Below are 17,069 nucleotides of genomic sequence, written 5' to 3' on the forward strand. Positions count from 1 at the left end.
TATGTCTGTCAGAGTGTGAGAAGCTCTAGAGGATTTGCAAAGTACAGAAACGTGTAAAGAAAAAACCCCTAACCCTGCACCATCACCCAGATATATTTTTTGTTCATATTTTGATGTAATTCCTGCCAGTTGTTTTCTATGCATCTATATTTGTACCAAGTGCTCTTTTAACAAACATGAGTGGTATGGAACAATATATACAGTTTCCTGCTCTTTTTACTTTACATTATATGTGATTAAATAGTCTTTTAAAGCCTCATTTTTAGTGGCTTCATAATATTCATTATGTCTATACCATAGTGTGCTTAACCATTTTTCTATGGTCAGACAGATTGATTCCAATTGTTTGCTATTATAAATAACACTGAGATAATAAAAATAATAGATACCATTTATATATAGTGCTTACTTTGTGCCAGATACTGAGTTAAAGACTTTACATATAATAATTCACTTAATCCTCATAACAACTCAGTGAAATAGCCACTATTATTACCCTATTGTGGACACCAGGTCACAGAGACTTGCCCAAGGTCATACTGCTAAAAAGTAGCAGAGCTGGGGTTTAAATCCAAGCAATCTGGCTTCAGAATCTATGCTCTTAACTATATTTACACTTAAATTTTTGTCCTAATTTATTTTTCCTTACAAGAAATTATCAGTTTTTAAAAATGTCTTGAAACGTCATCAATTTGCTTCTTAGAAAAGTTATGCTAACTTGTGCTCTCTCCAACAATGTACTAGTTTTATAACATCCTTGCCGACATTGAGGGTTAAACTTTCAAAAATATTTTCTAATTTGATAAATGAGAACTGTATATTGAGTGACCTGGGATCTCTTTAATTACAAGGGTGAGCATTTTTCACATGTATAGTTTCCATTTATATGGTGCTGAGGGCTTCTATTTGGACACAACCTTAACGTACTAAATTATACCTTATGTGTTACAGCATCTTACTTTGCTAGTGCCTGAACACTCACCTGAGCCCCAGAGAAGGAAAATGAGTCTCTACTCACACAGTGAGTTTGCAGTGGTTTCTGACCAGGGAGACATTGTTTTAGTTCAGTGGTTAAGAGACTTTAGACTCAGACAGGGGTGGGCTGCAAGTCTTTGCTGCTTCTTGGGCAAGTCATTCAACTTCTGAAAACCTGAAATCTCCTCACTCGTTAAATAGGGATACTACTTGCTTCATAGGGGTGTTGTGAAACACCTTGTAAGTGCCCCACGGGTGGTAACTTTCCTTATTACTCATTGAATCCTGTCATCCTTGGATCCCATAATAATGTTGTAGAAGACTCTAGTTAATCCATGTCTACCAACCCCTGGCCCTTTTTACATTAAGGTATCACGTCAGGAAGAGCAAAGAGAAGACATTGGTGGTTGCGTGCTCTGAGTTTTTATTAACTTCCTACTCCGGTAGGAAGAGCTACTGAGGGCAAATAATGGACGAAGATCCAGGCCTGGGATTTGGCTACTATCAGAAATAAGACGTAAATTGGTTCATGACGGTCACAACTATTTAAAGGTGAGAAGTACTAATGTGCTAAATTGCTTTTTGTTTTCCTACTGTGTCCTGGCTTCCTACTGTCCTGAGTACAGTATCTCATTCTTAAATTTTGGGTTTGAGGACAGGGCTGCAAGAGACATGAAATCTACATGGTATTATCCTGTGTATGAAACAGAGCCCAACACCAGAGCTTAATACTAGCTTGGATGAAGGAGAACGTGAGCGAGGAAGGTAAGAGATATCATGGGCGGGGAGGCAGAGCAAGAGGAGACTTACTATGCTCATCTGTCCCATTCGGTAGAGCTGTGTGTGTATGTCTAGAACTGTTTTGTTTGCTTGTTTTCAGTTTGCTTCTGTCTATTTTTTTTTTCTTTTTGTGAGGAAGATCAGCCCTGAGCTAACATCCATGCTAATCCTCCTCTTTTTGCTGAGGAAGACCAGCCCTGAGCTAACATCTATTGCCAATCCTCCTCCTTTTTTCCCCTTTTTCTCCCCAAAGCCCCAGTAGATAGTTGTATGTCATAATTGCACATCCTTCTAGTTGCTGTATGTGGGACACTGCCTCAGCATGGCCGGACAAGCGATGTGTTGGTGCGTGCCCAGGATCCGAACCCTGGCCGCCAGTAGCAGAGCGCACGCACTTTACCGCTAAGCCATGGGGCTGGCCCAGTTTGCTTCTGTCTCTAAGCCACTCACTGGTAAATGCGCACCGGTTACTCAGAAATGGTCTCCTTCCTTCAGATGGAATTAAACAGGTGCCAAAGAGAATTTCTCAAACATTTTTTCATTAATTATTGACCATATGCAGAGCACTATTTTAGGAAGTGAGCAAACATCCAAATGACAGACAATTTGGGCATGGATTTAGGGTTCAGAAACTCAGTGCTTCTCAAACTTTAATGTGCATTTGACTCCCCCAGAGACCTTATTTAAATGCAATTCCCTGATTCCATTAATCTAGGGTTGGCCCAAGATTGTGCATTTCTAACAAGCTACCAGGTTGTGCTGATAGTGCTGGTTTATGGCCTACATCTTGAGGAGCAAATATTTAGAGGAAAGGGAAGTTCCATCTCTCCCCTCCTCTCTTGGCCTTTGCCTTCTCCCAGGGAGGACTTGTTCATTCGATTGGTCAGGTTCCAGGAAATTAATTGGTGAGCATTTAACAAGGGCAGGGTTATGAACCTCCGTGCAGTGTTCTTTTCCACTTCGTGCAGCAGGAATAGGTAAGCTGAGCCAGGGCCTCCTTTTGGGATCTGGCCATCTCGATTTCTCTTCCTCAAATGCATAGCCAAGCATACTTTTCATTGCTTCCATTTCTGGTACAATGTGGCAGGACAGAGAGTGAGAAGATTTTGGTGTGTAGTGGGGAGGGAAATGCTCATGTAGGCCTTTAGTGTAGGCTGCTTGCTCCAACCTTGTTTTTTCGAGAAAGCTCTGCACTAAGAAATTGAACATTTATTCAGGTGAAAATAAAGTGGTATTTTGATTTTTTATCTGTTGATGGCCCTTGAATGTATTGCTTGCTCATGACCCTCACAGGGAAGAAAGATGACTGAGCCACAGGAGGTTTCTAGTTCTCATGGGTCCTTTGGCCCAACGTCATCAAAACCTCTCCCTGCATTCCTAACAGGCAAGCACTGGACACAGGCCAGTGAATCCATGGATGATCACACCACTAATGGAATAACTCATTACTGCTGAGATATGCTGGAAGATTTCTTACAAAAGATGTATGTGGAACTATTTGGATGCAAAGAACTGGGCGTGGTACATAGAAGGCAAAGTGCGTCTGCTGGCTTTATGAGTCTCAGGCTCTGGATCTGCACTGGGTTCTGACCTTGCTTCTGCTTCTCTGAATCTCTACCTTCCCACTCACTGCCTGCTCGTCCTAGACAACCAAAGGCCCCTCTCTTTCCAGACTCACTCTGGAGCTCGCATACCTCCTAAACAGATGGCATGTGCTGCTTTTTCTCTTCCGTCAGCTCAGTGTCTTAAGCATATGCGAAAGATATATATTTGAATCTCTTTTATACTAATCTAAGCTGTTCAGGGTTTGGTCACATGCCAACCAAACCAGAGCTATTTTGGGCATGTTTTTCTAATTGCATTCAACTTCAAAGTTTACCTGAGAAAATTACAGCATGTCCATCACCAGTTTTTATCCATATTCAATCTTCCATCATCCCTCCATGGAAAAGTGGGAGATTTTTAACTGTTTAATGCCCAGATGTAGCATTAGCCATATAAGGCTAATGTGAGCTTCATATTTTCATTTATCTCACCACCTGTCCCCTCACCCTCAACCCAACAACAAATTTCTCTATAATTCCAGAGCCCAGTTCAGTCTGCCTATCCCTCCTCTCTCCTACCACTCCAGCCACTCTGCACCCGCCTACCTTCCCCTCTCCAATATCCACTATAGCCCTCCATGGGGGCGGTGATGTCAGTTATTCGGATCTGCTTGCATCCCTTCCTTAGGGGATTCTTTCTTCCTCTATTCCATGTGGTCCTGGTGGAGCTGTCAATCATGGTGTCTGAGGTCCCCCCTTCCCTGACTTACTAGGGCTTATTCCAGTCTCAGCCAATCATATTATTCCATCTCCCTAGCCCACAGTGATTGGTTCAGGGAGGACCATATGTAGAAACAATCAGAAATTTCCATGAGATTTATATACAGACCTTGGGAGAGAAAAGTTCTTTAAGCTGGAAGAATTTGAGGTGGGGACTGTCAATGGTCATCCTGCTCACCACCTGGAAAAGACCTGTGTGAAAAATGAAGTTGAATGGAGGCGAAAACGATATGAGGGAGAGACAGAGCTCTGGTGGTATCAATTAAGTTCTTAGATCCAGCGGTTTTTAATGCCGGAATCCCCTTGGACTTCCTAGTATGTGAACCAATGAATTCTCTTTTATTTGAGCTAATTCAAGTTGTCATTTACAATTGAAAAACTACTGACTATATATTCCTTCTCAGATTTTTACTCTCTTCACCCACCACCTATTGCCACCTTGGTTCAGCTGCTGGTACATGTGGCTGGTAACTATAGCTGTGTCTCCCTGCCTAGAAAACATTCATTTTTAAAATTCTTTTACACTCACTAAAAAATAGTTTACTTATTCACTTATTCTCACTTTGTATTATGGAAAATTTTAAACATACACAAAAGAAAGAATAGTATAACAAATGTTCAAGAACCCATCTCCCAGCCAGCATAAACAATGAACAGTAACCAATATTTATTGACATATGTTCAGTTTTCAATGTTACCATTCTCTCTTACATCTCCATGCCTTTGGACTCACAGTTCCCTGTATGTTTCATTTTTCTATATTTCTCATTTGTTTGCTTCTTAGTACATTAGGTCTTTCAGCCCAAGTCACCCAGATTTGCTTCAAGATTTAGCAGAAGTGTCATTTCTACTATGAAGCCTTACTGACCTCTGTATACAAGTTGGGTGTTCCTTCTGCTGTTTTCTGGTAGCTCCTTTTTCATACTTTTATATTACATAGGATTTATTCATTCAACAAACATCTATTGAAAACTTTCACCATTTCAGGCACTGGAGATCTATTACTGAACAAAACAGGCAAAAATTCTCACCTTCATGGAGTGGAGACTGACAATAAACATCATAAATAAATTATATAGAATGTTAGAATGAGATGAGTGCAACAAAAAAGTGAGTTTAAGGGGAATTGTGTCTATGTCTGTGTTCAAATTTTAAATAAGGAAAATCAGAGAGGCCACACTTATTACACTGCATAATGGATATCTGCTTGCTTTTTTGTCTCTGCGATTGGACTATAGCTACTTGAAAACAGAGATTGTGTCTTACTCTTTTTGTAGCCCCAGCACCTAGTATAGCAGTAAGCATTTTGTAACAGTTGTGGAATAAATGGAATAAACAAAGAATACAAGATACCAACTCGAAAGATTTTTGGTGTCAAGGAAGCTTTTTTAAAGATAGTACATATACATGGAAAAAACTTCAAATACTACTCTCTGTAAAAGAGTATATAATACAAATCAAATTTTCCTTCTACCCCTGGACCCAGTCCTCCAAAATTCTTCCCAATGACCTCTACTGTTACTTGTTTCCTATGCATCTCTCCAGAGATTATCTAGCATTGTCTGTCTGTCTGTCTGTCTATCTATCTATCTATCTATCGATGGATCTATCAATCTATCATCTATTGATCTATCATCTATTGATCTAAAATTATGAATATTATCTGGAAATCATTGTATTTCAGTATATTCAGAACTGCCATACTTTAAAATATAGCTATACAGTATTTGTACACATGTATCAGAATGTATTTCGCCATGCTTCAGTTGATTTATATTTAAGTAATAATGAAGATGTATTGATGAACCACTCAACTAGTTGGGAAGTCAGGTTGCACTGTGAATCTGGTGATCAAATCTTTCACACTTAACTAAGTCAACAGCTCCCTGTTGGAGAGGAGGCCAGTCTCTTCACCTCTGCGTATATTATTTAATTTCACCACAACCTCATGAGGTTGTTATCATGATGCTCACTTTACAAAGAAGAAACCTGAGGTTTTCAGAGGTTAGGTAATTTGCCCAAGGTCACACAGCTTGGAAGCAGGGAGCAGGCCTGCCTGACTACAAAGGACGTGTTTTGCCACCATTGGAGTTTTTGGTACTTCTGCTAGGGATGAAACAAAGAAGATTTACACAGACTGCCTGGCGGACTGTCTTAGATGATCTTTAAGATTCTTCCAGAATCTGGAAATGCTGTAACACTGTGCCACCTACAACCACCCATTCTCTGCCATTTTCTCTCTGGTTTTGTGCCCTGGGAGACTGACCCCTGCACCAACTAGGCTCCTTTGCCTTCTTGCTGCTGGTTAGCTTTGCCCAAAGGCAAGCACCAACATGAGACTGGAGGATGGGGGAAAGAGAGATTAATATATTTCTTTCCCACTCCCTCCCTGCTTTGGCACCATGGTTTTAGGGGTGGCCGGGTCCCGCCATTACGTTGGTTGTGATTGGGTGCCCCCTCCTGCTTGGGTCCGCCTGTCAGTAGACTCTGGTAACACAATTTCTGCCTTTTGCCCAAATATCTTCCCTCTCTTGCTAGTCTCTGGATGTTTTCATACCCACGCTTTTGTAAATAGTCTCCATATAAAAAGTCTCTTCAGATGAACCATTACAATTAGATTTTGTTTCCTGTCATGACCCTATTGTAAATACTATTTTAAGGTGTTATGTCTTTCAGGGGACTCTTACAGACCTGATACTACAAGATCCAATGTAATTTATCTCTAGTGGTAAAATTTCAGGTGAGTAGGGCCAGCTGTTCGGAGCTAATCTGGACCTTTTTACTCTCAAATTCTATCTACTTGGCAGCAGCCTATTTGGCCAAGTGCTGAGACCTGCTCTGCTGTTGGTATGTGAGGTTGTGAGCAGATGGAATTTTTTTTTTCATTGTTCTATTTCTTACAATTTTACATATACATCAGCAGGTATTTAACATTTTAACAGCCTTTTCGAAAACACACACATACACAACATTTTTTCCCTACAGAATTTCTGGAGAGATCTATTAGTTATCTATCTGTAGCTGCAAAACAAATTATCCCAAAACTTAGCAGCTTAAAATTTTATTTATTGTTTTTAAACAATCCCACAGTTTCTGTGGGAGCATCTTGGTTGGGTGGTTCTGGCTCAAGGTCTTTCAGGAAGTTGTAGTCAAGCTGTTGGCTAGCACTGAAATTATCTGAAGGTTCTACTGGAGGACATGCCAGTTCCAAGCCTACTCACATCATTGTCTGCAGGCCTCCATTCCTTGCTCGTTGTTGGCTGGACATCTTAGTTCCCTACTAGGTAGGTATCTCCATAGCGTCCTTGAGTGTCCTCATGACATGGTACCCGGCTTCCCCCAGAGCGAGAGATATAAGAGATCCATAGTCTTTTAAAACCTAATCTCAAAAGTGACCTACCATCACTTTGCCACATTCTGTTGATCACACAGACTAACCCTGGTACAAGGTGGGTGCTAGGGGACTGTACAGGGTGTAAATACCAGGAATTGGGGAATATTGGGGGACATTTTGGAGGCTGGCTACTTCAAGAGAGAAGTGGGTATTATGTTTTTTATTGTACATAGCTACCCGCTAGATCTTAAGAGGTCATTTGTGTAACATCAAAAGAAAAATAAAATGAGGTAAGCTGACTAATGATTACAATATGTACAAAAAATGCATTTTTATTACAAAGGTCAGATGAAATTTAGGGCATTGAAAGGAATTTAGGACTCAAAGATCTTTAGGATTTTTGTCTTTCTGTAAATTTAACTTTCTGATTTTAAAAGTTAAAACTTATCAATGCATTTTTAAGATGTTAAAATATCATTGGTTCCTGGAACATTGCTTTGGAGCTACTCTGCTGATAGGAAGTTTCCATAAGATTATTCTGTCAACCACTACCTTATGGTCCAACAGTTCTTAATCTTCTGGGGGGAGGAGTCGTGAATTGCTTTGACAAGTGTTGCCAGTGACAGAATCTGGTGGTAGTGGTGCAGGCTGCAGTGTCCAGCGCCTGGTGGTGGTGGTCTCTGCACCTGCTGCCTGCACTGTGGATTTATTTAATGGCATGATTTGCGGGCACTATTCTTGCCCTTGGATCCCTGATTCTAGCCCTGGTGATTCTGTGAGCTATCCCTTAGCATTTTTTATGCAGTATTTTGTTTGTTTCTATTGGCAGATCTTTGAAAATATTTATGTAATGGATTCTGAAGGTGCTATGGCACAGAAAGTGGAACACAATTTAGATTGAAGTGAATTCATTGATATGGTCACACTTAACTGGTTATTTTGGATTCAGTGTTTTTATTTAATTGTGGTTAATTACATATAACGTAAAATTTACCATCTGAACCATGTTTAATTGGTTATGTTCAGTGGCATTAAATACACGCACATTATTATGCAACCATCACTATCATCCATCTCCCAAACTTTTTTCATCTTGCAAAACTGAAACTCTATATCCATTAAACGCTAACTCTCCCCTCACTCCCCATAGCTTTTTTTTTCCTATTGTGGTTAAAAACATAAAATTTACCATCTCAACCAATTTTAAGTGTATTGTTCAGTTGTGTTAAGTGTATTCACATTGTTGTAAAACAGATTTTCAGAATTTGCTCATCTTGCAAATCTGAAACTCTATACCCATTAAACAACTGACTTCCCCCTCCTCCCAGCTCCTAGTAATCACCATTCCACTTTGGGTTTTTATGAATTTGACTAGATATTTCATGTAATATTTTCTTTGTAGTTACCATTACAATTACATAAAATGTCTTAAAGTTATAACATTATATTTTAAACTGATAACAACTTAACTTCAGTTGCATACAAAAACACCACTCCCCATTTATGTTATTGATGTCACAAATTATATTTTATATACTGTATACCTATTAACATAGTTTTATAGTTATTTTTTAATGTTTTTTTAATTTCAACTCTATGTATCAAAGTTACAATAGCACAGGTTACTGTATTTGTCCATGCATTTACCTTTGCCAGAGAATCTTATATTTTCATATATCTTCATCTTGTCGTTTACTCTCCTTCTGCTTCAACTTGAAGGACTCTTTTTAATACTTCTTGTAGAGCGAGTCTAGTGGTAATAAACTCCCTCAGCTTTTGTTTATCTGGGAAAGTCTTAATTGCTCCCTAATTTTTGAAGGACAGTTTTGCTGAATACAGTATTCCTGGTTGACAGATTTTTCTTCCTTTATAACTTTGAGTATATCATGACACTCTGTTCTGGCCTGCAAAGTGTCTGCTGAGAGATCCACTGATAATCTTATGGAAGTTCCCATGTATGTTATAAATTGCTTTTCTGTTGCTGCTTTCAAGATTATCTCTTTGATTTCAGACAGTTTGATTATAATGTATCTCAGTGTGATTCTCTTTGGATATACCCTAGTTGGATTCTTTAAGCTTCGTGAATCTGTATGTTCATTTCTTTCCTCAGATTTGGGAAGTTTTGGACATTATTTCTTCAAGTAAGCTCTCAACTCCTTCCCCTCTCTCTTCTTCTGGGATTCCCTAATATGTATTTAGTCCTCTTGATAGTGTTCCATAAGTACCTTATGTTCTATTTGCTTTTCTTCATTCTTGTTTTCTTTTTACTTCTCTAACTCAAGGTTTTCAAATGACTTGTCTTCAAATTCACTGATTCTTTCTTCTGCCTTTTCAAGTCTGATATTGAACTCCTCTAATGAGTTTTTCAGTACTGATATTGTATTATTAAGCTCCAGAATTTGTTTGGTTCTTTTTTATAGTTTCTATCTCTTTGTTGATATTCTCATTTTGTTCATGTATCATTTTCCTGATTTCATTTAGTTGTGTATTTGTGTTCTCTTTTAGCTCATCAAGCATCTTTATGATAGTTATTTTAAATTCTTTGTCAGACTGCTCATAGATCTATGATTTTTAGAGTCTGTTTCTGGAATTTTATATTGGTCCCTTGATCGGTCCATGTTCTTTGTTTGCGTTGTAATCTTTCACTGGGATTTGGGCATTTGAAAAAACCACCACCTCTTCCAGCTTTGCATATTGGCTTTGTGCAGAGGAAGACCTTCACCAGTCAGCTCAGCTGCAGGTTCTAGGACATCCCAAACCTTTTCTGATCTATTGCTCCCCCTAGTGTCTACTTGTGGTTCTGCAGCTCTGACATGCTGCTTGCCTTTGCTTTTGGTGGCTTGCAAACTCTGGTGCCAGTCCTTTCAGTGGTCCAAGTCAGGCAACATAGAAACGAGTCCCTCAGGTAACCCTCAGACAAGTTGGAATGTTAGACTCATGATCCACTCTTCTGTTTCTATCCTGAGGGGGACTCCTGGGCTAAGGGATTTCTTCCCAGTTGCTCAGCACTATGCTGCATAGGGGAAGGGCAGGGGTGAGATGCCAAATGCTGCAAATTTCCTACCCCTTTTGATGAAATCCCTTCTTGGCTTTACAGTGACTTGAGTGCTATAGCTTCTTGACTGATCTCTAGAGGCCTCACAGAGGTATTCTGGTCCATATATTGTTAACTTGGTGTCTCTCTGGGGAATGAGGGCCTGTAGCTTCTTAGTCTACTATGTTGCTGACATCACTCTCTCCTCCCATAGCCTTTTTTTTAATATACATTTTTTTTGGAGGGGATGATTCACCCTAAGCTAACATCTGTTGCTAATCTTTCTCCTTTTTTCTTCCCACCGCTAGAGCCCCAGTACATAGTTGCATATAGTTGTAAGTTCTTCTGGTTCTTCTATGTGAGAGGCTGCCACAGCATGGCTACTGACAGAGTAGTGGTGTGGTTCCACACCTGGGAACCGAACCCGGGTCGCCGAAGAGGAGCACACCGAATTTTAACCACTAGATCATCAGGGCTAGCTCCCCCATAGCCTTTTAATCAATCCTTTTGCTACTCAAATCAGTTTGACTACTACAATATGATTTCCCTGGTGTCATGATGTTGGAACTGGGAAACCATCAAGGTTTGATGAATGAATGGGGCATTTCAGGCCCAGCGAGAGAGAGCTTTTTCTGAGCACATAGCTGTTTTCAAGCACTTCAAATCACACTTTTGACCACCACAAGTGTTTGGATTGTGTGGGACCACTCTGGTTGCCTTGTGATGACTGTGAAGTGTGGGCTCATAATTACGGACCTGCTGAAGATGACCAGATTTTCTTTCCCTTCTCTTGTACAGAAGATCTCCTCAGATCTGCAGAATTGCATCTAAACTCCTACAGATGCTGCTGCTGTTGCAACAATCTGTCACCAGCCAAGCTTATCATCCATTATTTATTTCCTTTCCTTACCTTCTGCCCCAACCCTCCCACTCACAGGCTGCAGAAGCTTTGTCAGTAAATTCAGGGCTCAGGTGTGGACCTGCGAGGGAGGTATTTGAACATAAGCGTGGGTAGGGCAGAGAAAAAGAATTAGGATGAACATACAGCTTCATTTACACTTATTTCTCTTACGTGTACCCGATAATCTTATACAGGGAGTGTAAAATATCTGACCTATCAAGACCAGGAATCCAGCGCTCTGTGAACTTTTTCAATAAATCAAAGTTCAAGCTCAGTGGTGGGGATTAAAGTGGCTGCTTAAGGCTAATATTAAGAGAGAAACATGTGAAAGCACATATTACAGTACACACAGGGAGTTTATTAACAATTTCCCTTCTTTCTTTACCTCTTTCCTTTTTCTCTCCTTCCAACCTTCCTTTACTTCTATTTTCCAGCAACTAAGTTGCTTTATAATTGATAGATTTGTTGTATATTCATCAAGTACCTTTCTGTGCTGAGAAGGTATGGTACTACATTGTTTTGAGTTGGCTATTATTTAATTCACAAAGTACTAGCATTATCAGGGCCACCTTAGCATGTAGGAGAAGAGGGGAAGGTCTGGAGAAGAATTCAGAATCAAAACAGACAGACCTGAATCACTGGGGGGCTGGAAGGGCAGTACAAAGGTGTTGGAGTTGAAGACTATCAGACAGCTAGGGGGCAAGTAGAAAAAAGCAAGCCAAATATTCATTTCCAAGTCTAGGGCATTAGCTTGAAGACTTCTCAGGATTTATTGAAAAAAATTTTTTTATTCTAGTTGCTTATGTTACCAATCTTCTTTCAGTTTAAAAAAAAAAAAGCCAGAGAAAGACAAAGTGTTGTTTTATTTTTTTATTTTTTGTCCTGGTGAATCTGGGCTCTAGAGTTCCTCCTTGAACACTGAGAAGGAAATCCAGCCAGCCTCGTGTTTCTGGAGCCAAAAGAATAGCCAATAGAGGGCCGGCTCTGTGGCTTAGTGGTTAAGTGCGCGCGCTCTGATGCTGGTGACCCGGGTTCGGATCCCGGGTTCGGATCCCGGGAGCGCCCCGAGGTACCACTTCTCCGTCCAACGCGAGGCCGAGTCCCACGTACAGCAACTAGAAGGATGTGAACCTATGACATACAACTATCTACTGGGGCTTTGGGGGGAAAAAACTGAATAAATAAAATCTTAAAAAAAAAAAAAAAAAAAAAAGAATAGCCAATAGCAAATTGCTTTGTAAAGCAGAGACTCCTGCTGGCAAAGGTGGCTTCTACTATATGGGGAGGCACTAGACTCTCCCAGGCTGTAGAGTGGGAAGCCAAGACTCAGCCCTTTCCCTGCACCTTCAGGGTTGAAAAATGAATGTCTCTGCCTCAATTTGGCCCAGGGCCAACCCGTGACTGGCTCTACCTGCTTCTTCTTCCTTAGCTACTTCCAATGCTTAGGCTGGACAAAAACTTGTTAAACCAGATAAACTCAATACAACCGTTCAAAACTATAATTTTAATTACGTAACTTTTTTGTTTGTTTGTTTTTGTGAGGAAGATCAGCCCTGAGCTAACATCCATGCTAATCCTCCTCTTTTCGCTGAGGAAGACCGGCTCTGAGCTAACATCTATTGCCAATCCTCCTCCTTTTTTTTCCCCCTCCCAAAGCCCCAGTAGATAGTTGTATGTCATAGTTGCACATCCTTCTGGTTGCTGTATGTGGGACACGGCCTCAGCATGGCCGGAGAAGTGGTGCATCAGTGCACGCCCGGAATCCGAACCCCGGCTGCCAACAGCGGAGGGCGCGCACTTAACTGCTAAGCCACGGGGCCGGCCCTTAATTATGTAACTTATGTGCAATAAAATGTGGTAAGGCTCCATGGTACAGGGACAAATCACTGAATCTTTGAACAAGAGGCAGCAGGGGGTTGGGTGGTAGGAGAGGGACCTTAGAGGTCACCCCAACCAAAGTGTAGTGATTACAGTGAGGATTCTGAAGTCAGACTCATGTTCGAATCTTGGCTCTGCCACTTATCACCTGTGTGCATTCAGCAAGTGACAACTTCTCCAGGCTTCAGAATCCCCATCTTAAAAATGGAGACAGTAGTCCTTATTTCATAAAACTGTTGGGATGATTAAATGCCAAAATCCATGTCAAGTGTTTTCATTGAGTTTCTAGGGCACAATTCTAGTCTAGGATGGGCACTTCCCTGGGAGAATGCCTAAATTTCTGCAGTGATGAATTAGGATTAGAGGAGGGAGCTGTAAGACTGTTTATGTGTCTGTGGCAGCAATAAAAGGGGTTTTGGCGTGACCCTGTTCCGAACACTCAAAAAGTCAGTTGTTATTATTTGTGTTGTTTCCAACAAACAACGTGCCCTCCATTACCACTCTCTCTGAGTCACCTCTCTCAAATGTACCCAGGCAGCTGCCTGGAATGAAGAGGATCTAGAAGAGCTTAGCAAATAGGATCTGTTTCGTAACAGACACCAGCTTTTGAGAGGTCCTTACTCAGCAAGTAAGGCCAAGAAGCCAGAACAGAGTGTTAAATCAACTCATGCCCATGACGAGACAATAAAAAATATCTATTAAGACTGTTTCTTTTAGTATTTTTGACACAGCCCCAGGGTTCCGCTGTATACTCAGCAGCTGCTAGAGCTCCTCAGTTTACATGTGGGATTCATGGATTTTCCTTAGTTTTATCTGCCCAGTAGACATCTTTGCTTGGATAATCCACCAGCACTTCAAACACAACTAAAACAAAACCCAACTATTCTACCCCCTTCTCCAAACCGTTCTTCCATTTGTTTTGTATCTCAGTAAATCATTCATGCAATTGCCAGGCCTGGAATTCTGAGGAATTCTCCCTCTCCTCACCCAGGGCTGTTCACCAATTCCTGTCAATTCCGCCTCCTAACTATCTATCATTTTAGTTCATTTCTTATTGTCACTTCCTTAGTATAGGCCATCATTTTTTCAGGCTTAGATTATGGTAACAAATTTATAAATTCAAATCTGACCTTGTCACTTGCCTCTTTAAAATCTTTCTTTAGTATCCTACTGCTCTCAATTCCTTGATGTAGTTTACAGTGATCTTGCCCCTGGTTTCTGCTCTAGCCTTCTCTCTCCTATTATTGTCATATAGTCTATGCTCCAGGCATTCTGAACATTTGTCACTTTTCTGCTCTCTCTTGCCTCTTGGCTTTGGTTCATGCTCTTTCTTCTGCCTTGTGTTTTCTACCTCTCCTGTTCAGTTGGCCAACTCCTACTCATCTTTCATGTCTCTGCTTAGACACCGCTTCCTCCAGGAAGTCTTCCCTCATCTCCTTCCTGTATTTTGTACCCTCTTTCCACACTCTCAGATTACTCTGCTTCCTCCATCACAGCTCCAATTACAATGTAGTTTAATTATCAGGTCTTTAGTCCATATCTCTCACTAGGCTGAAATGTTGAGACCATGTCTATCTCATTCACTGTTATTTCTCTGTCACCTGATAGTGCTTGGCATAGGAGGTTACATTCTAAATATTTTTTTGAATGAATATATGAAGAATAACACAAAAATGTCTTTTTTATTTTCTTTCAAACTGCAGCTCTCTTCAGGTAAAATCAGCCATACTTGGTGATATCAACGTGTAATCAGAAATTGAAAGATCCTAAAGCTCTCTCTTGATCTGCATCTCCTGCAAGTCCATCATTGGAACTTGTCATCCCATCACGTGCTCAGTCTGGTGCATGTAGCCTATGGAAAGGGGGAGTGAGCCAAGTGTTTGATGCAAGAGTGTTGAGCCTGAGATGTCAAAAGTTTCCACCCCTTATAGATTTAAGAACCTATAAAGTCACTGGGCTTCTCATCAAAATATTTAGAAATGACATTTGATAAACTATGCTTGCATTGAACAACCAACAAATATTTATTCAGCACCTACTATGTGCTGGACCCTGTTCTGAACATAAGACAAAAATCCTTTGAGGAGCTTTCATTCTTGAGGCTTGCTTGGTCCTCTGATGAACTGAACCTGCTAAACCCCTCACTACTAATCATAGTGTAACATCTGCAGGAAGGACTTTGTTAGACTTGTAGATTTTGGTCAGTGTGTGGATTAGGTTTCTTATAACCTTGGAAATGGAAAATTCTTCCTGTGTCTGGGACACTTGTGTAGCGCAGCTAAACTGATAGAGAATATCTTTCTAGAAAATTTCTGTTATTGGTCTTTTTCCCCTGTTCCTTCAACAACCACTGCTGAATTAGTTTCTGATAGAGAATTCAGAGGTGTTTTCGGTTCCAAGAGACAGAGTACAAGTGGAAAAAGGAAATGTGGCTGGAAAATGGAAAGTTAATAACCTAAGCAGCCCAGGTGTAGCTGTATGAGACAGAATGGCAGACAGCCGAATATGACTTGAGATTCTGCCTCAAAGAAGGCAAAGAACAAAGCTGCAGTCTGTCTTTCAAACAAACCTCATCATGGAGAGCAATGGGAACTCTCATACACTGCAGGAGGGACTGTAGAGCAGTAAGTCACTTTGATAATAATTTGGCATTATCTTCTAAAGTTGAATAAATGCATACCCCATGACCCAGAAATCCCCTTCTAGGTTCACGCCCTACAAGAATGCAGACACATGTGCTCTCGGACACAGGTTCAAGAGTGTTCATGGCAGCATTATTCAAAATAGCCTCAAACTGAAAACAATCCAAATGCTTATCAACAGCAGAAAGAACAAATTCTGGCATATTAATACAAACACTATTCAGCAATGAAAATGAACAAAGTACAACTAATAGCACTTAGATCAATCTAAAACATAAAGTTGAGCAAATGAAAGCTCAGGATATGAAAAAATACAGACTGTATGATTTTATTTCTATAAATTCCCCCCAAAGGCAGACTAATCAACTGTGTTTAGGAATGCGTGGTTAGGTGGCAAAAATACAAAGAAAAACAAGGAAGCCATTAGCATAAAAGTCCAGATGGTAGTTACCTTCAGTGAAGAGAGAGAAAGTTGGGATAAGGAGGGACACAAGGGCAGCCATATTCTATTTCTTGACCTGGGTGGTGCTTAAAAGGTGTTCATTTTGTGTCATTAATTAAGCTATACATGTAAAACTTTGTTACTTTCGTGTATATATATATATATATATTCTCGCCTCCCCCAATAAACAAGGTTAAAAAGCCAGCCTTGCCATGATTCAGAGGCAATCAAGCTTAGTGGTAAAGAGTGTGAGCCTTGGAGTTAATTTGCTTTGGAGTCAAATGTGCCTGTGCTGCTCATCAGCTCTGTGACTTAGAGCACTCTGACCTGGCTAAGCCTCAGTTTCCTTCTCTATAAAATGGGAATAACAATAATATCCATCTCATAAGCTTCTTATAAGAGTTAAATGAGATTATTTATATAGTACTTAGCCCACTGCCTGATATTTGGTTAAGCACTCAATAAATGGTAGCTATACCTAAAAGGTAACAATTCAATGCCAAAAAATTTGTTGCTTTGCCTATGTAATTTACCAGGCCTGGTGGATTTCTCTTCAGAGCAAGACAGGGAGTATATCTAGAAAAGGAGGCAAGGAAAAGAACTCTCTGAACGTGATCTTGTCTTGGACAATCATGCTAACCACTCTGGGGAGCTTCTTGGATGTATTAGAAATAGACTCCCTTGGGATATGTCCGCTGTTGGGGAGTGAATGTTAATGTATGTCTTTAATCAAGAGGTATCTGTTCAAGTGGGACCCAT

At 40.4% G+C, this 17,069-nt stretch overlaps 1 long non-coding RNA gene across 1 annotated transcript; it reads left to right on the forward strand.

Moving 5' to 3' along the window:
* Positions 1-703: 703 nt before the first annotated feature.
* LOC147913922 (uncharacterized) lies at positions 704-16,484 on the forward strand. Its single transcript, XR_015556023.1, has 4 exons — positions 704-1,021; positions 1,345-1,527; positions 1,635-1,740; positions 14,930-16,484. It is a non-coding gene; the product is annotated as an uncharacterized LOC147913922 (long non-coding RNA).
* The last annotated feature ends 585 nt before the right edge of the window (positions 16,485-17,069 follow it).

The sequence above is a fragment of the Ceratotherium simum genome, chromosome 24, assembly GCF_057802395.1.
Source record: "Ceratotherium simum simum isolate JZ-2026a chromosome 24, ASM5780239v1, whole genome shotgun sequence".
Lineage (NCBI taxonomy): Eukaryota > Metazoa > Chordata > Mammalia > Perissodactyla > Rhinocerotidae > Ceratotherium > Ceratotherium simum.